The 23,450-nt window shown below is 49.2% G+C and overlaps 1 protein-coding gene across 2 annotated transcripts in view; it reads right to left on the reverse strand.

The window, feature by feature from the left end:
• SHROOM2 (shroom family member 2) overlaps positions 1 to 23,450 on the reverse strand; it is a 140,137-nt gene that overhangs the window by 87,967 nt on the left and 28,720 nt on the right. The window lies entirely within an intron of this gene.

The raw sequence follows: 23,450 nt of genomic DNA on the forward strand, positions 1-23,450 counted from the left end.
CAACATGGCAGGGCTCAGCAAAGTCATTTTTTTAAAAATCATTTTATCATTATTTATTTGTCAGGGAGAAAGAGAGCACAAGCAGGGGGAGTAGGAGAGGGAGAAGCAGGCTTCCCGCTGAGCAAGGAGCCGGACGTGGGGCTCGATCCCAGGATCGTGACCTGAGCCGAAGGCAGACGCTTAACTGAGCCACCCAGGCTTCCCAGCAAAGTCATTTTGTTAAAGCTAGCAGCAGCCTGGCTTAATTTCGTCTCTTGTGCTTTATCCAGTCCTTTTAGGACAAAATTTGATGTAAAATATATATTTGTCTGTTAGGACTCATATGGGACTACTTGGGATTTTTAAGTCACTGTTCAAAAAAAGTAAGGAGGCGACTATCTCCCATGACAAACTCTTAAAAAAATTCTGCCCAAGCACCTGGAAAACAAAGTCAGCGTAGGTAACAGTGACAAATTCCAAATAGAGCTAAAATATCCAACACGACCGACAAAGGTTCTCTTCACTGTATGTGGCATTCAGAACATAAGAAAGAAATGCTATTTTTTCTCTTGACAAAAGAGTGGACACAGTTTATAATTATGATTTTAAAAAGCCAAAATTTGAAACAGAAGTGACAAAGGAAAAAGCTAACAATGTTCTTGGTCTCTTAAGGAGAGGTCCTTGAGGGGGCGCCTGGATGACTCAGTTGGTGGAGCGTGTGACTCCTGATCTCAGGGTTGTGAGTTTGAGACCCACACTGGCCACAGAGATTACTTTAAAAAAAAAAAAATCTTAAAAAAAAGAAAAAGGAGTCCTTGAACATCTCTGTATCATGTATAACATTCTTTGACATGGTTTTGACATGAAATGTGGTAAAATGATTGGTGCCAATCAAAATCACTGAGGACGATTTTATAGTAAGATCAGAATCCTGTGTTCCTATCTATTCTGATTCTTCTCAATTTACTATAATCCAACTTTCCACTGTAGGACCCCAAATTAAAAACGGCCATCCCGGGGTGCCTGGCTGACTCAGTCAGTGAAGCGTGCGACTCCCGATCTCAGGGTTGTGAGTTTGAGCCCTACACTGGGTGTAGCGATTACTTAAAAATAAAACAAGAAAATAAAAATGAAAATGGCCATGCCTCCGTGCTTAAGAGTTCATTTCTTACTCTTTCCCTGGGTGGTTTCTGTAGAACCCAAACTGCTCATCTGCCACTTCTATTTCCACTCTTCAAAACAAGGGGCGCCTAGGGGGCACAGTCATTGAGTGTCTGCCTTCGGCTCCGGTCATGATCCCAGGGTCCTGGCATCGAGCCCCGCCTTGGGCTCCCTAGTCCGTAGGGAGTCTGCTGCTCCCCCTGCTTGTGCGCACGCTCTCTCTCTCTCTCTCTGGCAAATAAGTGAATTAATTATTTATAAAAAAAACAAAACAAAACAAAAGAAACAAGTGCGGGGAAGGCCAGGCAAGTGTGCCCCACCCCCAGCTCTCTAGAAAAGCAGGGCAAAGGACGACGAAGAGAGAGGTGCCGTGACGGTCACTACGCATCAGAGTCGGAAGAATCAGTGGGCACCTTTACACGAGAGAAACTCAGAATAGAGAACAGCCACCCTGTCCGGCTGGTGCCTCAGGCAGCTTGGCCTCCTCTGGCCTCGGCACTCAGGCTGTGACAGAGGCTGGCTCTGAAGCTGGCTACGGGAGAACCCGCTCACCTGAGAGATGAGACTCAAAACGGACATGCACAGCAGCCTGACGGAGGACTCCACATCCTTCCAAACTGGCAAAGCAATGACAGGTCACAGTGGGAATTATGCTTTTAGGATGGAATGGGTCCCATCTGAAATGTAATGAAGGAATGAAGGAACTTTCCCCAGAACCCCTAACTTAAATAGGATTACTGCTATTAAGACTCTTTGTTTGATACTTAATTCTTTACAACAGAGTTCTCAGGAAGCCACTGGAGACAAAAAGTGAAACTGTTCAGTATGAGGTTTCCCTAAATAAAAACAAACACATAAATACACCTAACACTCAAGCATTAGGTGAACTTCTTCCTAACACCTATCGTCAGGTGTTTTATTACAGTGTACCAGGCCTGAAGTGTCAGCAACATACAAGATTCAAAAGTACAAACCAAATTAAAGAGCCTGGGGGACTTGGGGTGGGGGCGGGGTGGTCTTCCAATGCAGGCTTTCCTTAAAGCATAGAGTTTGTGTGGTTAAAAAAAAAAAAAAAAAGACACATGTCTCTTCTATTTCTTCATCTGGGTTACAAGCGTGAGTTCTAGGTAAAAACTCATCAATGCCTAGGCTTACAACGTGAGCACTTTTCTGTATGTAGATTCTCATTCAAGAACAAGTTTTATCGCTCTCTTTTGTGGGCTGAACTGTGTTCCCCAAAGAGACATGCCGAAGTCCTAACTCCCAGAACCTGTGAACGTAAGCTTATTTGGAAACAGGGTCTTTGCAGATGGAATCAAGTTAAGAGGAGATCATACTAGATGGAAGGTGGGCCCGAATGCAACGGCTGGTGTCCTTGGAAGAGGGAAATCTGCACACAGACACACAGGGGAGAAGACCACGTGAAGACAGAGGCAGAGACTGGAGTGATGCATCCGAAAGCCAGGGAACACCACAGGGTGCCTGGAACCACCAGAAACTGGAAGAAAGCAAGGAAGGATCCTCCCCAGAGCCTTCCGGGCAGCATGGCCTTGCTGACACCTTGATTTCTACCGTCCAGCTCCTAGAACTGTGAGACAATACACTTAAGCAACCAGTTTGTGGTACTTGGTTATGACAGCCCCGGGGAAACTTCTACATCTTCGTTTTGCCACAAGGAAAAGGCTCCGATGTAGATGGACACAAAGACCTTCTGGCACAGCGACTTAAAGGTTCCAGAAGACCTGGCTGCTGTTCCAAGCATGGGCTTTCCAAAAAATCCAGAGAAGCCCCCTCTCCTGGCCACCTACCTTCTGGAGTCCCGGCAGGAGGATGGGTGTGCCCTGCCCTTCCATGGGGTAACGGATCTCCCCCTCCCCAACCAAGGAGAGGCTGGGGGGCTCCCTTATGAGCTGGTGGTGGTCTGTGAGCACTCAAGAAACAATCACATGAGAATAGGCTTTCCTGTTCTCTTAAAGGAAGTCATCTGCAAAGCCTAAGTAAGGCACATTAACAAAGCTTTAAAGATGCTTTCTGGATTGTTTTATATTGTATGTGGGAGGTGGGGGGGGGGGACACGAGGGGGGCAGGGTAAAAGGCAGATAAATAGGAGTACATCATCCATTGTTGAAAACTCCCAGGCCGGGTGCCAGGGGCTGAAGAAAGGGCTTAAATGTCCAGCTTTCCCCAGAGATACAAACACACACTTGGGTCAAACCACTGATCTTTTCTGGGCCTTTGTTTCCTTGCTCATCAAAATCAGCAACTCAACCCTGGCTGCATTTCTTTCGGCTTTACAATCTTGAAACTCCGGTTCTACAGTCATTCTTACTGTGGGTCTAATCCAACAGTCTTGAAAATTGCAGTTCGGGATTTGTGCATTACTGAGGTGTGAAGTGTGTTCCCAGAGGGGAGACTGGGTGTAACAGAAAGCAAGCCTTTGACAGACCCAGCTCAAACAGAAATTCAAGGTGCTGGTAATAAGAACGAAGCCCCAGATGTTACGAAAAGCCAGCAAGGAGTGAGACAGATGCTTAGCAGGACAACTCCGGCAGGGGGTTCAGGCATCAGCAGGGAATACGTTTGGCACCACTTGAGCTGCCACAGCAGACAGGAGGGTAGAGAGAGGGTCCTTCTTAAAAGCAGAGCATGGGGCGGGTGGGGGGTGGGGAGCGCCTCGGTGGCTCAGTCGGTTAAGCGTCTGCCTTCAGCTCAGGCCAGGATCCCGGCGGTCCTGGGACTGAGTCCTGAATCGGCCTCCCTGCTCAGCAGGGAGTCTGCTTCTCCCTGTCCTGCTCCCCCTGCCTGTGCTCTCTCTGTCATAAATAAATAAAATCTTAAAAAAAAGCAGAGCATGGAAAAAAGTGCAGTTAACTGAATATTGCAACCATCACCTTTAGTGGAATGTGTTGTCGGGAGGGGGGGTGGGTAACGCTGGGTTTCTGCAGACTGCCACAGAGCCTTTTCATGGACACTAACCTCCCAAAAGGTCTGAATGGCTCAGCCAGCTGACAGTCATGCCCTGCGTTCCAACAGATGTCTATCTTCACGAGAGACTGCCTTTAATGAGCAGGCCCTGTCTACTGGGCCATAACTCTTTAAAGAAGCAGAATGAGGCAGTCACAAGCTTCTTCTCTAATACAGTGAACTCCTGTTAATTCACAACTAGAAGCTGAAGGAATTAAAAGACTCTGGTCACCTGGGGAACATCCTCGGCTCTAATTCCAGGCTAAACAGTCAATAATTAACAGAGCGTTACTACAGAACAAGATTTTCGGCTTTTCACCCTTATAAAGGCAGGGCAGAAGGTAAGAGTACGTTGTAACTAAACAGTGAAAGTAGCAGCATGTTGACAGAACACGTTGAAATGCTGTACCTTTCCACGTGTCTACACACGCGCCTGAATAACAGCACTGTCCTCACAGGGACACTGCAGGAAAGTTCTGTACGCACGCACGGGCGAGGAGCTCAAACGTCTGAGTGCCAAGCGTGGCGCTGTTGGTTCTGAGCCCCAGCCTGCTGGAGGGCCAGTTAGCACAAGAGATGCTGATCTGACCAGGTAATTCCTGCGCTCGCCATCATTTCGGGCTCTGACGCGGAGACTCAGGTTCTCGATAGCAAAGTGGTATCTATTACAAGGATACAGGGAATCACGGAAACCACAGGACTGAGAACTGCCCCAGAAGGTTCCAGAGCCAAGAGGAGAGAAGGAAAGCAGGAAGTCCGCAAAGGCCTCAGGGCAGACACCTACTGGTCAAGGTGCAATGCATGAATACGTATTACGTAGATGAACGAATATGTATGATGTATATAAAGTAGCACGGACTACTATTCAGCAAGACGATGAACTCTTGATCCAGTAACCTGGATGAATCTCCGGAGAATTACGCTCAGTGAAAAGAGCCGATCCCGAGGTTATAGACTGTAGGATTCCATCTAGGTACTATTCTTAAAATACAATTATAGAGGCACTGGCTAGGGCTTAAGGGTAGGGTGGGGTTGAAGTGAAACCGGCGTGGATCCTCGTGGTGATGGAAAGGTGCCATGTCTTCAGGATCCACATCAATATCCCGGTCGAGATACTATTACTAGAGTTTTGCAAGGTGTTAACACCAGGAAAACCTCCATCTTTTCACATTGGCAACTGAATCTATAGTTACTGCAAAATAAGTGTTTAATTGGGGTGCGGAGCGGGGGAAGACTGGCAAAGACATCATGAGGTACCAGGCCTCTACCAGGGGCAGGAAGCAAAGAGATCTCATTGACTCGTAGAAGGTCATGGTGACAAGGAGGGGGTCCTCCTGACAAAACCTAACAATGGGGAGATTTTCATAAGGAAATGGGGGTGCCACGAGGAAGGGGGAACGTGAGCCAGGAAACCAAACAGCACCGAAATCCGCTGTACGCTTCCGAGATGGGGAACTCTCTGTAGCCAAGAAGCAGGTGACTCACCGTATGACCTGAAGCTGCTTTTAGAAAAATATTGCCAGGGGCACCTGGGTGGCTCAGTCTGTTAAGCATCTGCCTTTGGCTCAGGTCATGGTCCCAGGGTCCTGGGATCGAGCCCCACGTCGGGCTCCCTGCGCAGTGGGGAATCTGCATCTCCTTCTGCCTCTCCCCCTCCCTGCTTGTGTTCTCTCTCTCCCTTGCTCACTCTCTCAAATAAATAAAATCTTAAAAAAAAATCAAAGTATTTCCAAAAAGACCCTACCAAAGTTCCATCGATGTCATTTACTGTCACACTCAGGAGGCTGTTGGCAAGTCGGCCATTAACCGGGAGTTAACAGAGATCAAAAGAACCCCAGAGGGTGATCTATAGCACACTTCACGCAGCCCTCTTCTGTCTTTTTTTTTTTTTTAAAGATTTTATTTATTTGACAGAGAGAGACACAGCGAGAGAGGGAACACAAGCAGGGGGGAGTGGGAGAGGGAGAAGCAGGCTTCCTGCTGAGCAGGGAGCCCGATGTGGGGCTTGAACCCAGGACCCTGGGATCATGACCTGAGCCGAAGGCAGACGCTTAACGACTGAGCCACCCAGGCGCCCCCTCCCCCCACTGCTCTCATTTTAAGCAAACACAGTATTAGGTTTTAACAGGCACTCAGTTTTTATAATAAACAAGTATATTTTCCAATTTAACTGACAGCTACACACTAGTATCAATAAGGCTTCACTGATGTGACTACGTCTAATTCAATGAAACACAAAACCCTGGGATTTAGATGAGACTGTCCCTCTGAGCTTAATTAAGAGGTCTTTTTAGTAGTTTATATACATATTTAAATTAGGCTCCAATGTGAAACTTGAACTCAGGATCCTGAGACCAAGACCTGAGCTCAGATCAAGAGTCAGACACTTAACTGACTGAGCCACGCAGGTGCCCGTTTATTAAGAGATTTTTAACCACATGCTCATTCAAGTACATAGTGGGCAGTTTCTAAATGAACAGGCCTTTGAAAAGTTGACAAAATTTGTCCTGCCTTATTTTGGGTTGACTGCTAGAAAGACTTGTGAATAGATGATCATAAAACTGAAATAATGACATATTGCTGGAGTCTGGGACAATTATGAAACTGTCATGTGATAAATCCAAATCAGACCCAACTCCTCTCCCCGGAAGTCTTCCTGTAGTACACTGCCTAGGACAGAGCCTAGCTAATGGTAAGCACTCAGATACTTTCTGGACAAATAAGTGTGTGAAAATAACCCCACACTTGTATAACGAGTGGTCCCTTGTCATTTACCCTCACCTTATTAAAAAACCAATGAGCAACACACGTGCGAAGCTTTCACAAATGTTTTGAAAATCTTTTTTAAAACATTTATTTATTTGGTGGGGGGCGCCTGGGTGGCTCAGTCGGTGAAGCGTCCACCTTCGGCCCAGGTCATGATCCCGGGGTCCTGGGATCGAGCCCCGCATCGGGCTCCCTGCTCCGCGGGGAGTCTGCTTCTCTCTGACTGCCGCTCCCCCTGCTTGTGCTCTTGCTCTCACTCTCCCACTCTCTCAAATAAATAAAATCTTTTTAAAAAAGCTTTATCTGAGAGGGGGTGAGAGAGAGAGAGAGAGAGAGAGAGAGAGCGCGCGCGTGCAAGCAGAAGCATGGTGGGGAAGGGCCAAAGGAGGGGGAAAGAGAGTCTCCAGCCGACTCTGTACTGAGCGTGAGCCCCACGAGAGACTCAATCTCACAACCCTGAGATCAGGACCTGAGCAGAAATCAAGAGTCGGACGCCTAATTGTGCACGTCACAGAAGGAACAAGATCAACAAGATGGAGAGATGGTGAGGGAGTAGTAGCCTCCACTGGGACCTCCCCTGCTGAGGGGCAACTGCAGTCCCTCCTCGGGCCCGCATGCTTAAGTACAGAGGACATTCCCTGCTTCCTGGGCCATCAGACGTGCTAGGCTTGCAGCATTCTTGCATCAGCTGCCAAAACAGCCACCCCGCGATGGTTTAGAGCTGCACATGAGCCATGCTTAGGGGGGCAGGGACTGAAGGCTGAATGGTGCTCCCATGTTCTGTATTACACACGCACGCGCGCACACACGCACGCGCGCACACACGCACGCGCGCACACACGCACGCACACACAGACAGCTGGTCGAGTCTGGATGTACCGTTACCTGTACTATTGGGTGAACGTTCTTGGCCCGAGGATGGTCCTGTCTTAAGTGGATGGTCATTTGCTCTGGCCCTTTAGGTGACCAAGGGAGATGAATGGAACAGAATCTGTGTGTTCCAGGAAAAACAACACAAGACCCTTCACTGAACGGCTCACTCGGTGACACTGGGCTGGGCTCCTGGCAAGCACTATTAAACCTTCCCACAACATTGGAAATGTACCCAGTAACACCCCTATCTTGGAGATAAAACAGATTCACGAGGCTAAATCGTTGGCCAAAGGACAGTTTATTCAGCTCCAAGATATGAAGTAACTCATTCAAGGTCATATATCTAATTAGTGGTGAAACATAAAACACATCCTAGAGTCTCCCTCTCTTTCCTCTCCTGATAACCCTGTAGCAAAAGATTTTTATCTCCTAGAACTTACATCTCAGTAGACACGCGACAACTTCACTAACATGGCAACAGCCATGAAGAATACACAAATTTGGGGTCTCCTATGACCGGGCAATGGACTGGTGAATTCATGCATGTGGATTTGTAATCTACACCACAGGTTCCCTTCGGAATCCTCACGTGTGCTCCGAGGCATAGGTGTACTAACTCCCTGATTACATCAGTTTCGCGAACCTATAAGCGATTCCTTCTTCCGCCCCTCTCCTACATTACGGGTAAGGAGAAATGCAGCCACAGACGCAGAGGATTAAAGAAAAACCATTTCTGGGCGCCTGGGTGGCTCAGTTGGTTAAGCGACTGCCTTCGGCTCGGGTCATGATCCTGGAGTCCCGGGATCGAGTCCCGCATCGGGCTCCCTGCTCAGCGGGGGGTCTGCTTCTCCCTCTGACCCTCTTCCCTCTCATGCTCTCTGTCTCTCATTCTCTCTCTCTCAAATAAATAAATAAAATCTTTAAAAAAAAAATTAAAAAAAAAAAAGAAAAACCATTTTTAAAAAGTTGATTCCATCGGGACATGATTAAATCGAAGGGGAGAAATCCTTAGAAAGAATCAGCCACCAGTAAATGAGACCGGGGAATGCTGTGTACAGAAGCTGGTACAAGCTGTTGGCAAGACCTCAGAACGCAGGCTGCAACCTCACTCGTGAGGACAAGAATACGGAATGAATCAAATCCCAAGTATCATTCCTATGTCCGGACTGGCCGAGGCCTACGCCACGGACTTCTTAGGAACCGCACGCTTGGGGCGCCTGGGTGGCTCAGTCGATAAGCGTCTGCCTTCGGCTCAGGTCACGATCCCAGGGTCCTGGGATCGAGCCCCGCATCGGGCTCCCTGCTCCGCGGGAAGCCTGCTTCTCCCCTCCCCCACTCCCCCTGCTTGTGTTCCCTCTCTCACTGTCTGTCTCTCTGTCAAATAAATAAATAAAATCTTAAAAAAAAAAAAAAAAAAGGAACCACGCGCTTGCTAGCTGGGTGTCGGTCACTTATTCTCTCCAGACCTCCGTAGTTAAGTCTGCTGGTGCCTCTCTTCCACCTTTCATCGAACGTCCACGACTCTGGATGCCCGCATACCGCTGCATCTCTTGTGCTCCTTTGCGAATACCTTGCTATGTTGGTATTTTGCAATCATATCTGGATTCACGCAGCTTTTAGGACAAAATCAGTCAATCAATCCTACCTTCCTTTGGTGCACGCTACATTCCAACACCACAGGAGCCTTTGGGACAGCATTTCATTCAGAGACCAGGATGTGCCCTGAAAGTCCCTAAGATGGTATCACTCCCTGAGCACATTATCTTATGCTTCAAAATGAAGCCCCAACCGGGCAAGGGCCCAATTCCTTGCCCTCGGGTTTGATGGCTATCATCCCGGTAGCCGGGCTAATTCTACAAGGAGATCTGCCTGGTTTCATGAATACTGAGCTGAAGCCAATTCAAGCACAGAACAGGAAAAACAGTTAACAGCTTTAACAAACCAAAAAGACAAAACCCAACAGATCAAAGGCGATATTCTAGCAGCTGGATTACCCTCTTAAAAGTGGGAAGTTGATGTGTCTTGGAGTCCAGATTCCATGAATAAAATTCCATGAAAGGAAATGAAACCCAGAAGCAGTCAGCATGAATCACAACGCTGTACTGAACCGGTTACAAAGTGTCTGTGGGAAGACAGTGAATTTTCTGGAAGGCAGACCCCAACCATGGAGCAGCCAGGACGAGGTCTGAGGCAACAGATGTCAAATCTGGGTTCAAGATGGCTAATCTCTGGGGAGGGATGAAAAGGGACCACAAGGAGGTCAAAGCCATGGAGAATTTTCAGAAGTACCCTGAGACACACATACATACACACACACCCCTGTGGTTCAGCAGGGAAACTGAATGATCTCCCACAGCTACAAGCAAGAACATGCATGCATCTCCTACACAGAAGAGTGAAAAAGCTAGACCCAAATAAATATATGTATTCCATTCATATAAAGGTCAGATACAGACTAAAATAATCTACGGTGTGAAAATTTAAGATATAGTATCTTTTAAGGGCAAGGCCCAATGGCATTCCTGGTTTTTCTAATTTTCTCTCTTTCCTTCCTTCCTTCCTTCTTCCTTCTCTTTTATTTTTTTTAAAGATTTTATTTATTTATTTGACAGAGAGAGACACAGCGAGAGAGGGAACACAAGCAGGGGGAGTGGGAGAGGGAGAAGCAGGCCTCCCGCCGAGCAGGGAGCCCCATGCGGGGCTCGATCCCAGGTCCCTGGGATCGTGACCTGAGCCGAAGGCAGACGCTTATCGACTGAGCCACCCAGGCGCCCTGCCTTTCTTCTAAATCAATCTTTTTTCCCCCCAAAGATTTTATTTATTTGAGAGAGAGAGAGTGCACAAGCCAGGGTTTGGAGGGGAGGGGTAGAGGGAGAAGCCGACTCGCTGCTGACGCAGACCCTAATGCAGGGCTCGATCCCAGGACTCAGATCACGACCTGAGCTGAAGTCAGACGCCTGACCAACTGAGCCACCCAGGTCTGCCCGGGAATGTTCTATTTCTTGATGTGGTAATGAATTACACACCTGTGTTTGCTCCAGGAAAACTCATCCAGCTGTCCGAGCCATTTGGTCACTTTTCTGAATGCAAGTTATGCTTCACTGTCAAAATATATATATTAACAAATAAAAGGTACCCGCCATCTCAAACAAATCAAACGGCAACCACATTCCGAGAACACGCAGCAGCACGTCCCCAACAGTTCCTTTCTAGATGGAATCAGCTCTTCCTTGGGGTGCGGAGCGGCACCTCCATATACCACGACCATTGTTAACACCGGCGTCTGGAAGCTACAGGTCAAGAACTGTACCAAGTGACAGGCCAGCTCATTCCCTGGTGAGAGGCCTAGGGCCCCTGGAGTCAAGGTTATGCTGACTGATACAAGGCATCTCAGCAGCAGCATCAGGAAACCAGGATGCGGCCTCTGGTCGTGGCCGTGGGGGGACCTGAGAGAGCATGGCCAGGGGAGCGAATGCGGGGGATGCCACAAGAGAATGTTCACAGGGAGGGCTGTGGGGAAGGAGGAGCAGAACACCGCCTCTTACGGCGCCTTCCAGAGGCCTGGAGAAATGGTCAGCTGAACATGGTAGGGTTCCTGGTTTATAGATGCCCATGTCCAGCTTATGGTGAGGCACAAATTTAGCTCACGTTACTGTTTCCCTGAGAGTAATCTGAAAACATCAGTGAGTCTTTAAGAAACAGACACCCATATCATCCATTGCCTTTCATGACGCAAGTCACTAAATAAATGTGCTAGAAAATTCATATATACACCCATATCAGCCACTGTGTTTCACGATGCAAGTCAGGAAATAAAATGTGCTAGGAAATTCATCTACACCCATATCATCCATTGCCTTTCGCGACGCAAGTAACTAAATAAATGTGCTAGAAAATTCGTGTACAGTTAAACCACAGAAGAGCTCCAAGGACTCAACATTCAGTCCAATTCTTACAAGGTTTCCTAATCTCCTGGATGAACCCTGAAAAGGAGAAAGTGAGGCCCCCCCCCCCCCCGCCTCCACTCCTGGACACGGCCGGTAGAGGCCTAGGAGCTCCCGGGTCAGTCCGCCCTGTGGCCAGGGGTCTGCGAGGCTCACCCTCTGTACGGGGTTAAGCCGAGCACAAGACAGAGCATCTTTTCTCTGCAGCCCCCTGCGGAGCTCCCCACCCACTTTACTGGCCAGAACAGAAACAGGCACCCACTACCAGAACAGTAACAAAGCCATCGGACCACCCCCCAGACAAGTCTGGCCGCCGCCCCCCTCCCTCCCCCCCCAAAGCTGGGCACAGGGAGAGGCCTTTTCTCCGGGGAAGGAATAAACTGAAAGCTCTCGGGGGGGAGCGTGCATTGAAGGGGGTGGGATTCTGGGTTGGATTCTAAGACAGGGTGAGGCGTGGACCACTCGAGCGGCAGGCAGTTCTGGGCAGAGGCAACATGTGAGATGGAAGTGGCAGGCAGTGGCGGGCGGGTCATAAAAGGGAAGAGCGCGGAGAAAGCTTTCTCCGTGGGTGCCCAGCTGAGAGGTGGAAATGTGGGTACCCAGTCTATGGGGGGGTGTGTGTGTGTCGGGGGGCAGGGTTTGCTTAGCCACTTTGCCAAGATTCTCATTCAAAGTCAGCAGTCCACGAAGAAGCCAGGACAGTATTTAGAGCAGGGAACTTGCATGAACAGAGCCGGGCTCACAGATGTGCTTACAGCACCTGTGAGGAGTGAGCAAGAAGAGAGTCGGCAGGGGGGGGGGCAGGGGGCGACTTTAATCCTATGGACGGGGAGCCAAGCGGGCGGACAGGGACCAGAGTGCAGACATACCTGAGACGGTGCCGCAGGGGGCGACCTGGGAAGGGCAGGGGCGAGTGTAGAAGCAGAGCTTAGGTCACGGAGGGAGAAACCTGTGGAGCCGAGGGACCGCAGAGATGGCAGGGAAAACAAGCCTATACAGTAAGGCATCCTCTGGCAGCCGGGTACGGAAGGCACAGGGGCCACACAGAGTCCCTCGTCATCCCCCTTCCCCGAGGCTGGACTGCAGCCGCCAAGCACGATGTTGAACTCCCGAGGAAGTGAGGCTGCAGCACAGAGACTCAGGAGGGGGCAGAGAAAGGCAGAAAGGAAAGTGACCTGGAGCCAGGAAGGGCTGACATCCAGACAAAGTTTAGCCCCTGGGCTCTGAGCCCTTTCAACTCTGGAAGCTTCCACCCCCTCATCCTTCCCGACAAAGAGAGACAATAAAAGCCTTTGTTTTCAAGAAAGAAAAAAAAAAAAAAAACACAAAAAACATCTGGGAGGAGGGGTTGCTAGCTTGAAGTGACTCCCCTGCAGTTTCAAAAAAGCAGGATCAGGGGGAGATGCCTTGGAGAACTGTGACCCAGTCTGGTTGCTCAGGCCTGCTCCTTAGTCAGGATTTACGGGTTGCTCTAGATCTCCGAAACTGGCTGGAGCAATATAATATGCACTTGGTAAGCAGTCTTTTTCTTTTTTTTTTTTTTTTAAGGTTTTATTTATTTATTTGACAGCGAGAGAGAGAAAGCACAAGCAGGGGGAGAGGGAGAGGGAGAAGCAGGCTCCCCACTGAGCAGGGAGCCCGATGCGGGGCTCGATCCCAGGACCCTGGGGCCAAAACCCTGAGCCAAAGGCAGACGCTTCACCGACTGAGCCACCCAGGCGCCCCACTTGGTAAGTAGTCTTGCAGAGTAGGTGCCCGGGAAACACTTGCCAGATGAACAAATGAAGACTGTTACCTACAGATGGGCTCACCTTGGAAGAAAGCGAAGAAACGAAAGCAAAAAGCAGAAGGAAGAGCCATGGCTCTATATTCTTCCGCAACAGAGCGAAGGTCAGCAAACAGTGGCATCGAGTCGCTTCCCCAGCAACCAAGGGGCCCGCCAAACCTGAAACGGCACAGTCTGGCTCTGAGAGATCACTCCCCTGGCTCCTCCTGCGCTGGCGAAGGAGATCCATCTGTCAACCCAACAGAACAAGATCTGCCCTGACAAGAGACCACTTGCTGAAGTGGAAATAAGATGTACACAGCAGCATATCCACTCACTCAATCCCCAACACTATTTTGAAGCCTAAAATATTTTAGCGTACAGAATGGGCAGGATAAATAACATAAATACAGGACATGCTTGGCGGGCTCTCCTGTCTAAAACAATCACCTCTACAAACACACAAATAGCACCGCAGCATGGATCACTGATTCTCGCCCCCCCGCCCCCCCATACCCTGATATTAGTCAGCTGGGGCTGCTATAATAAATTCTATTTGGTTCTATTAGATAGAATAAATTCTATTCATTTCTGCACAGTTCTGGAGGCTGGATGTCCCAGATCAAGGGGTCAGCAAGACTGGTTTCTCCTGAAACCATTCTCCCTGGCTTGAAGACAAGCCATTTTCTGGCTATGTCCTCACATGGCCTTTCCTCTGTGTGTGCAAGAATCTTTGGTGTCTCTTCCTCTGCATATTAGGACACCAATCAGGCTGGACCAGGGCCGCATTTAATTTTGCTACCTCTATAAAAGCCCTGTCTCCAAATATGGTCACATTTTGAGGGACTGGGGATTAGGGTTTCAATATATGAATTTGGGGGACAAAATTCAGCCCATACCACCACCCCACCTGGACAATTCCAGTAAGAAAAGTTTCTTTGCCGAAAAGCTTCAGAAGGAAATTCATTGCTTTTCCTCCCCTAAAAGTGTCAACATTTCCAAAGCATGGAGGTTGTGAAAAATCTTAATTTCTAGCATTAAGAAAACTTGGAAAATCGAAGTAAAAAATATCACAGGTGATAAGAATGGTGCTTTACCTCTGTGGTCTTCCTTCCAGAAAACCAGAACCTCGGTCTAACCATGACGAAAATATCAGACAAATCCCAGTAAGCAGAGCAGTCTATAAAACAGCCAACCAGCCCTGCTCAAAATGGTCAGGGTCAGCAAAACAAGGGAAGTCTGAGAATTTGCTCACTGTCAAGAGGAGTCCAAGGCAAGAAGATGAAACATAACGTAGCACCGTTTGGAGGAAATCCTGCAACACAAAAGGACATCAGGGGGAAACTAAGGAAATCTGAATAAAGTATGAGCTTATTAATCATTATCAGTATTGGCTCACTGACTGGGAAAACTTAGCATCATAACATAAAATGCTGACAACAGGGAAGCTGGGTGTACGGTGTACAGGAATATGCTCTGTTGTCAACTGTGAGCCCTCTCTGTACATCAAAAACTCTTCCCGAAATACAACTTTTATTAAAAGCAGCAACAGTGTGTGTGCAGAAGCCATGCGAAACCAGCCTCATGAGTGACCAGCACTCTTCTCCTGTCTGGAGGCCCCACGAGCTCCTGTGTTCCTGAGAAGTGTTGGGGGGGGTGCGGACAACACGCCATCGGTATTCTTCCGGGCACACTGGGTTACGAGCCCCCACCAGGCGGATGGATGGTGCCCTGCATCTCGCAGGACAGGGTCAGGCGGATGGATGGCGCCCTGCATCGCTTTAGACTCAAGGAGAGTAGGTGGGGAGGGGTCTTCTGATTCACTCTAAAGAGCCCACCAGGTTTAGGGTTCAAAGTCATCCAGCCACTACGCATCAGGCTGCGTGAATTCTCTCACAAGGACCTTAGGACAGGCCGTGTGCCTACTATGGCTCAGAGGAAAAGTAAGAATATTTCAGAGAAATTCCTCCGAGTCCCACATGGACCATCAGAAATTTGTTTAAATAAAAAATGTATCACTGAGTAGAATGGGTGAAAAGGGAAATGGTCCAAACTCCCTAAATTTACATAACTTTAAGAGGAACTGAAAGAAAGAAATCTCAGGAAGTCATAAATCGGGGAAATTTACAACACAGAAGGCTCATGCTGCCAGATGACCGAAGCACACAGACACAGGCACCTCACACCCCACCCAGCACCAGGATATATTTCACCACAAAGATCGCATTCTGTGGCCCGGCAGAGAAAACTGATCATGTTTGCACGTAACTCCTTCTGGAGGACCGCCGAGAGAGCCCAGCAATGCCGGAAAGGAAGAGCGCAACAACCCAGACTCCACTCTTGCGGCCGCCCAGGATAGGAGGCAGGGGACAGGGACCAGGAGTCGTCGGGGTGAGGAACGACGCAGCCAGCATCTCCCACCTGCCACGCGGCACACCGAAGACACATCGCACTGCGGTTCTTCTACCATCACCTCCAGGATATTCTGCCCTGTCCCCTCTCCCCTCTTGTTCTTCCTGGGGATTCAAGATGGCCCCAATCGAAAACTCCACGGGGCTTTCATCAGCCACCACACAAGCCAGACGGACAAGGCATGAGAGACGCATCAGAAGACAGTACGATAACTTGGGCACTATCGCATGCATCATAAAAATCCTTGCACGCGTACAACTTTTACCATATTCACTGCAGTGGAGGCTGTAAAGAATTCCTAAAAGAAATCTTTCTGTTTTCAAAGAACCCTAGCTGGAAAAGCCAAGTTGTGCAAAGTTGTGCACAACGTTCATTTACTTTCTTAAAAATAGCTATTCAGTACAGAAGAGTTTTACATTATATAAAAGTATAGAGAAGCGTGTGTTGGGGGTGGTGGGAGAACACTCAGCCACATTCCCTAACTAAAAAACATTTAACATCTTGATATACTCAATTTTTTTCTCTATGTTGCGTATGCAACTTTAAATTATATGCATTTGCCCTCCTATAGACTCCTTAAATAGCAGCCCGAATTGCTGTAGGATAGTCACAGTTTGAATAATTACATAGAACTCTGTATCTGTTTTCAGTTAGCAACTGTGGAAATAGCAGCAACAGATTTTAACCTTGAGGTTAAATTAAACTTTTTCAAATCTAACCTATGCACAAGCATATAGGATAGAAACCAACGCTACATGGGACTTCAGTTCACAGTATTTTCTGTATAAAAGATAATATTTTCTGTATAAAAGTAATATACATTCTTTCAATTTTTAAAAGACTAGCATAGCAAGGGGCCTTAGAAATGGTACGTGGAAGACGAACCATGAGAGGCGATGGACTCTGAAAAACAAACTGAGGGTTCTAGAGGGGAGGGGGGTGGGGGGATGGGTTCGCCTGGTGATGGGTATTAAGGAGGGCACGTTCTGCGTGGAGCACTGGGTGTTACGCACAAACAACGAATCATGGAACACTACATCAAGAACTAATGACGTAATGTATGGTGATTAACATAACAATAATAAAAAAAAAGAAATGGTACGTGGAAATTAAGATGTGCAAGGCTTCATGGAGCGGAGTTCTTTTTCCAAGCTGACATCACACCCCGTCATCACCTGCCACCTTCCCCTGTCCTTCTGGTGGTGATAAAACTGGGGCCTCCAAGGACCTCAAATCTGGTAGAAAATAGGTCTTATCTCAACTGGACAAGTCAAGGTTGAGGTTAGAGCTCTGTGTCACTTGGTGTAAATACAGGAGTCAGAAAAGGCACAAGCCTCCCCCCACTCAGTCGGTTCCCTCATCAGCCTGGAAAGGTACATTCGCAGACAAGGGAAAGGGTCTGTTCTCCTGTTGGCTCTCCTTTCAGTGATCTCCTGAAAATTAGCCTCTGATAGTAAGGGAAAGAAAGAAGCCCACGAGCACCTAATGCATGACGTGCCAATGCAACGCTGCTCAGCGAAACAGAGGAGTGATGGCTGTATTTGACAACACGGGTGAGCTGGAGAACAGTCATTCTGAGCGGGAGATACCAGCCAGACACGCTCACCCCGACAGGCGATCCATTCCTAGGGGATAGCAGACCACGCGCACAGACCCAGAGTGACAGCAGATCGGGGGTGGGGGTGGGGGCTGGAAGGAGAGATATGACAAAGCAGCAGGACACTTCTGGGGTGATGGCTATTGTTGGACAATGGTCACGATGAGTTTCACCGATGAATACAAAGGACAAAAAGCTACACCGAACTGTTCAACTCAACTCTATTTCTTAAAGGCTTAAAAAAAAAAAAAATTCCTCTCAAAGGAGTGTGCAAGGCCTCATGGTCGGGTTCTAAGCAGTTAAGAATCGCATAAGGGGGGGGGGGCGCCTGGGTGGCGCAGTCAGTTGAGCGTGCGACTGCTGGTTTCGGCTCAGGTCGTGATCTCAGGGCCCTGGGACCGAGTGCCGTGTTGGGCTCCACGCTCAGCACTGAGTCGGCTTCAGATTCTCTCTCCCTCTCCTGTTCATGCTCTCTCTCAAACAAATAAATCTTAAAAAAAAAGAAAAATCACATAAGGCTGCTAAGAAGAGGTTCAGTTGTCGTTTTCAAAATAAACTCTCAGTCACTTGTTTTCTGGAGGCCTGGGGGTGCCACGAAGCTCTTCAACTTTAGGACCAGCCATACTAATAAAGAAAGTTTCCCTCCAGACTGAGTAAGGATATGTGGGTGACAAGAGAAGACCACCAATCACTCAAATATGCCACACCCAAAGCACAGGGGACCAGGGGAAACCGCCCCCCCCCCCCCCACGGCACGACACGGAAACTCCACACCTCTTGGCACACAGGACACACGGCACACACAGGTGGCTGGGGCCCAGTACACCAGTTAGGAAGTGACATAATATTCGACGTAACTGGATACTGCTCCATGAGGTCTATCACCAGCAAGAGCCACCTGGTGAAATTTCAGTCAAGAAAAGGATGCCACGGTTTTAATGCATCCAGTCCTGCTGTCTGGTTTCTGATTTCCTTCCGTGGAAGGCTAATCATTGCCCCTGCAGCGGAGGACTGCTCTGGTGCCCACGTGACAAAGCGGAGCCTGGTTCAGGATGAAGTGCCAGCCCTCTATGACCACTACATGCAAATGTTTTCCAAATGAAGTCCGGGCATGGAGGGGAAATTATCTTAAAATTCTCCTAAGGTTTTTTGTTTCCTTCTGGCTCGTTTAACCGTGGGGGGGGGGGGGGCGTCTTATGGTTACACTGTAAGTTTGAGAAGAAACAAAGGATCTACCATGACGCACTGCTTGCCATTCTAGATGCTTTTGTGCAAACTACTTCAACTCCTAGTAGTCAAGACTTGATCTATGTTGTGGGGTTCGTAAATCCCCAGGCTCCCGCTGAGACCTGCGGACCGCAGGAAGATACACCGGTCGCGGCAAACTGCTTTGGAAGGGCCCGTTGTCCCGGGGGTCAGGCGAGAAGCCCGCTCCTGTACTGAAATCCTGCCCTTACTCCGTGCCCTACTCCGTACGGAGGTGCAAGGGACGGGTCAACTCTAGTTCTTCCACTGACCAACGGTGACCCCTGTCACCCAGCGGCCTGCGAGGACCAACTGCTGAGCCCTATGCAAGACATCCGCCCCCCAGCGCGGGGCCGAGGAGGACTTGGGCGCCCTGCCGCATCCGGGACCCCATGAGGAAGGAGCCGGAGCCCCAGGGGTACCGGGCAGCAAGCATCTGACCACCTCGTACCAGCTGCACACCACGAACAAAACAGCTACACAAAACACAGAGCTCGGTCAGAGGACACGGCCCGCCATCACACAGATGCCTTAAGCTGGTCTCTACCGCAGCAGGGCTTTTCTTGCTAAGTTCATCACACATTCCACGCTTTCACGAGCGCAAGACGAGACATGTGCACACCACACATTTTCAGAAAAAACTACGTAGAGAATATGCCTCCTGAAGCCGCTCTCCATTTAGTTGTCAGTTTGATGAAGCTGGGGATTTTTCTCCACATTACAAGAATTTAGAGTTACTTCCTGAGGTCAGCGAGAAACGACATGAGACACATTTTTCAGATATTTGGTTTATTAGATTTTCTAACAATCCTGATATATTAGGAGAAAAACCCCCATCCCTGCTTACCAGTGATGGAATGGCTGTTCCATGGACTTAAGTGACCCGTCCCCCCAGGCCACAGAGCCTGGCCACCTCCCCAGAGTGCCTGGAATGGGGGGGATCCACCTGCAAGGGGGTGCACTGGAGCGTGGGGAGGCCATGGGTGTGGCCCATCAGCTGGTGAGCAGACACACAAATGCCTGTCCACACAATGGAACAGTAAGAAACAAGAACAGCAGGGAAACGAATGCCGTACTGAGACATGACAGGAGGGATGAACTTTCACAAGGTATGACTGAGTGAATGAAGCCAGATACTGAAGGCAGGAGGCAGGCAGGACTCTCACTGACAGAAAATGCCCAGAATAGGCAAATCTGTTCGAGACAGAAGATTTGAGGTTGCCCGAGGCTGAGGTGGGAACAGAGAGGTACAAACGGTACAGAGGATCTTTTGGGGGTGATAGAAATGGTCCAAAAAATTGGATCGTGATGACGGAGCCCTAAGCCCGAGTTTACTAAAGTCCCTGAGATGCACACTCAGGATGGGTGAATTTTATAGTAGGGAAATCGGACACCTGCCTAAACCTGTCTAAGAAAACAGGAACGGCGGCGGGGGGGGGGGGGGGGGGGGAGGCGGGCAGGGAGGGAGAGAGGAACAAAGGGAGCAGACAGCACACAGAGGAGGAAAGTGAGGGGAGGCAGACACAGACGAGCATCGGACGTCCTCAGTCATTCCCAGCCCCACTCTGCTGAGCACCGTCCGCCCGTCAGGCCCTCAGATCCCAGGAGCGGTGCTGCAAGGTAGGGCTTCCCAGCCCCGTTGACAGATGAGGAAACGCAGGCCGGCAACAGCTGGATTTTGCCTGAACTCACCAGCCAAGAAATAGATCCAGGGCGAGGAAGACGCGGGACCCGAGGGGAGGAGGGAAAGGGGCAGCGGAGGAACCGGGGAGAAACCACGGGCCACACACACGTCCACGTGTGCCTATATACAACGCGCCCCTTCTTCCTACGGGCTTCAGGCCCTCTCCTCCAAGCAACCGCAAAGCAGAGGTTATAAGTCAGGAAAAAAAAAAAAGTGGCCGTTCAAGTCAAATTTCCCGACTCCCAGCTCTAAAACAAAAATATTAGGTCACCATGTTTACAGTATACATTCCTATTGTGTTTCTCCCCATCAGCAGGCTGTTCCCAGGGTTGACAGGATAAAACCTACTTTCCAGAGCAGAGACAACCTTGACTAGACGACCTTGACCGGCCAATGAGGACACAGGGGCGGCACACCTGCTAACGCAGCCACCCGGTTCGCAGCCACCCGGTTCTCTTCGTGCTGGCGGGTGCTGCCTGAAGTGTCAGAACAAATCCAGCTCGGAGCTACCTGCCCGTCAGCTCCACACCGAGGAGGAGGACCAGGGAGTGCCTGGCTCCCCGACCTCACCAGGCTGTGGGGCAGGAAACGCAGGGTTTGCTGCGTGTCCGCGGATGGCACGCAGCTGTTTGGGGATGTATCTGCTCGTCTCTAGCGGGAAAACCTCCAGCGTACCTGCGCCCTCCATCCCACAGCTCCCTTTTCTTCCTGGACGATGCCCATCTTATCCCCCACCCCCGGCCCCGCCCGCCAAGAGTTTCAGTCAAACCAGGCACATCACCTGCCTATTTGCAGGGGCAAGGAATCCCAAGGAAGGCAACGTAAGGTATCCCAGCAGCACACAGGGAAGGGGCTCCTTTGGGACCCCTTCACGCACAAAGGCTAGACCACGGTCTGTCCTCCGTGTCTCGTTTCCACTCTCCTCTGGCCGCTTCTCCACTGTTCACGAGCTGTTCCTCTCCCAGCTGTTGCCTTCTGCCTTCATGACCTCCCTTCCCCGCCTCTGCCGTCCCTTGGCCATCTTCTCTAATCCAGCACCGTGAAGCAGCGACTTACCACCAAATTGGAACTCCAGCCCTTGCCACCCGTCCCCCCAACCCTGACAGTGCCTAGGTGGGCATTTACAGCTACCCCCTGAACATCTTCCAGAAAGAAAAAGAACAGATTTCATAGGCAAGGTCGTCTACCAGACGGACGAATGCAAAGCACTGAACCACAGCCAAGTCCACCTCCCGCCTCGTGCTACGGTGTGTGGCTAGAAAGCAACAGGAAATGACAGAACAGGTGGAGCTGAGGCGCAGGAGTGCCTGGCAGGTGCCTAGAGACCGGGCAGGACTGAATGCACACAAGAGAAGGTTCCAAGGGACGAGTATCAAGACAGATAACGACACACAAAGATCAACCAGCGCGGACAAGAGAACAGACCCAGAGAACACCCCAGGTGGAGGATGAGGTACCACAGAACAGAGCTGACAGCTATCCTTTAAGACAAGGGGCAATTTCATTTTGTTTTTTTGACAAGGGGCAATTGTAGTGACCATTCTAAACAAAGCGCTGGACCGAAAGGATGGGAACAGACTTTGCATCTCAGGTAGAAACATATTTGAATAAAACCTCTAATGAACTTTTATAAGAGCATTTTCTGGAGTGATCCTTGTTCAATCCTGACAGCAACTCTCAAGAAGGTTTTGAAAGTGGTCTAGACCACCACATGGTATGCTCGGAGATCTTCAGCCTGTGCCCTGCTCTCTAGAATGCCAACATTACAATGTTAAAACACAGCTGGCATGGGGTCCAAAGTGCACAGGGCCTGGAACGAGAGAGCCCGGACTGGCATCGACCATTTATGAGCTTATTATGGCCTGGGATTAGCTATTTACGGGCTCATCTCCAGCTTCCTTATTTATAAATAGGAGTAACAGTACCTAACTAAGAGTTGCTGTGGGATCGAGTGGATAATTTAGGTCTACACTTGGCACCGAGAATCTGGTACCCAACACTCACGGTGTGATACTTATTTAGGGGTCCTTATTTTCAGAGATATTGTGCACTACCAACCGTAGACATGAGAGAGGGCACCCAGCAATCCAGGAAGGAGAGCAAAAAACTGTCGCATCAAAAATAAATAAATAAATAAAAACGTCATTCCATAAGTAGCAGCATAGAATTGTCTGCTCCACATGTTTTTAGCACTATAGAGAAATGAACTCTCAAACCATGAAAAGACAGGAAGGCACCTTAATGCAGAGTACTGAGAAGCCAGTCTGAAGAAGCTACAATATTGCAGGATTCCAACTCCAGGACATTCCGGAAAAGTCAAAACTACAAAGACAGTAAAAAGATCCGTGGTTGCCAGGGAAGGCGGGAGAGGGATGAAGAGGCAGAGCATAGAGGATTTTGAGGGCACTGGCAGTACTCTGTATGACACTCTACCAAGATGGGTACAGGACATTACCTGTTGGTCCAAATGCACAGGAGGTGCAAACCAACAGTGAATCCTGAGGTAAACTAGGGACTCTGGGTGATGATGAGGGGCGTGTGCAGGTTCATCTGCTGTAACAAGTGTCCCACCCCAGGAAGTGTCTGCGACAGTGGGGGAGGCTTACGCACGTGTGGGCACAGGAGCTGTGGGAAACCACTCAACTCTTCTCTCCGTTTTATTAGAAACCTAAAACTGCTCTTCAAAAAGTCTTAAGAAAATGTGACCGCTATAATTTCACACCGTCAGCGCACAAAATTTAATTGGAAAAAGTACTATGTGATAAGGAAACAAATCTGCATTTAGTTCTGTATTGATCTCTGACAGTCTGGCTGGCATGACTGTAAAAATCAGTATCCACTGCCGTTGTTTTTAGGACTCCTTAGAAGTAGTAATTTTATAATCATTCATATTAACTGTTTTTATTTATTTGAAGATTTTATTTATTTATTTGACAGAGAGAGACAGTGAGAGAGGGAACACAAGCAGGGGGGTTGGGAGAGGGAGAAGAAGGCTTCCCGCGGAGCAGGGAGCCTGACGTGGGGCTCGATCCCATGGACCCTGGGATCACGACCTGAGCC

This window comes from Eumetopias jubatus, unplaced genomic scaffold, assembly GCF_037043125.1.
Source record: "Eumetopias jubatus isolate StellerSeaLion01/CBP00866 unplaced genomic scaffold, mEumJub1_p1.0 scaffold_11, whole genome shotgun sequence".
In the NCBI taxonomy this organism is placed as follows: Eukaryota; Metazoa; Chordata; class Mammalia; order Carnivora; family Otariidae; genus Eumetopias; species Eumetopias jubatus.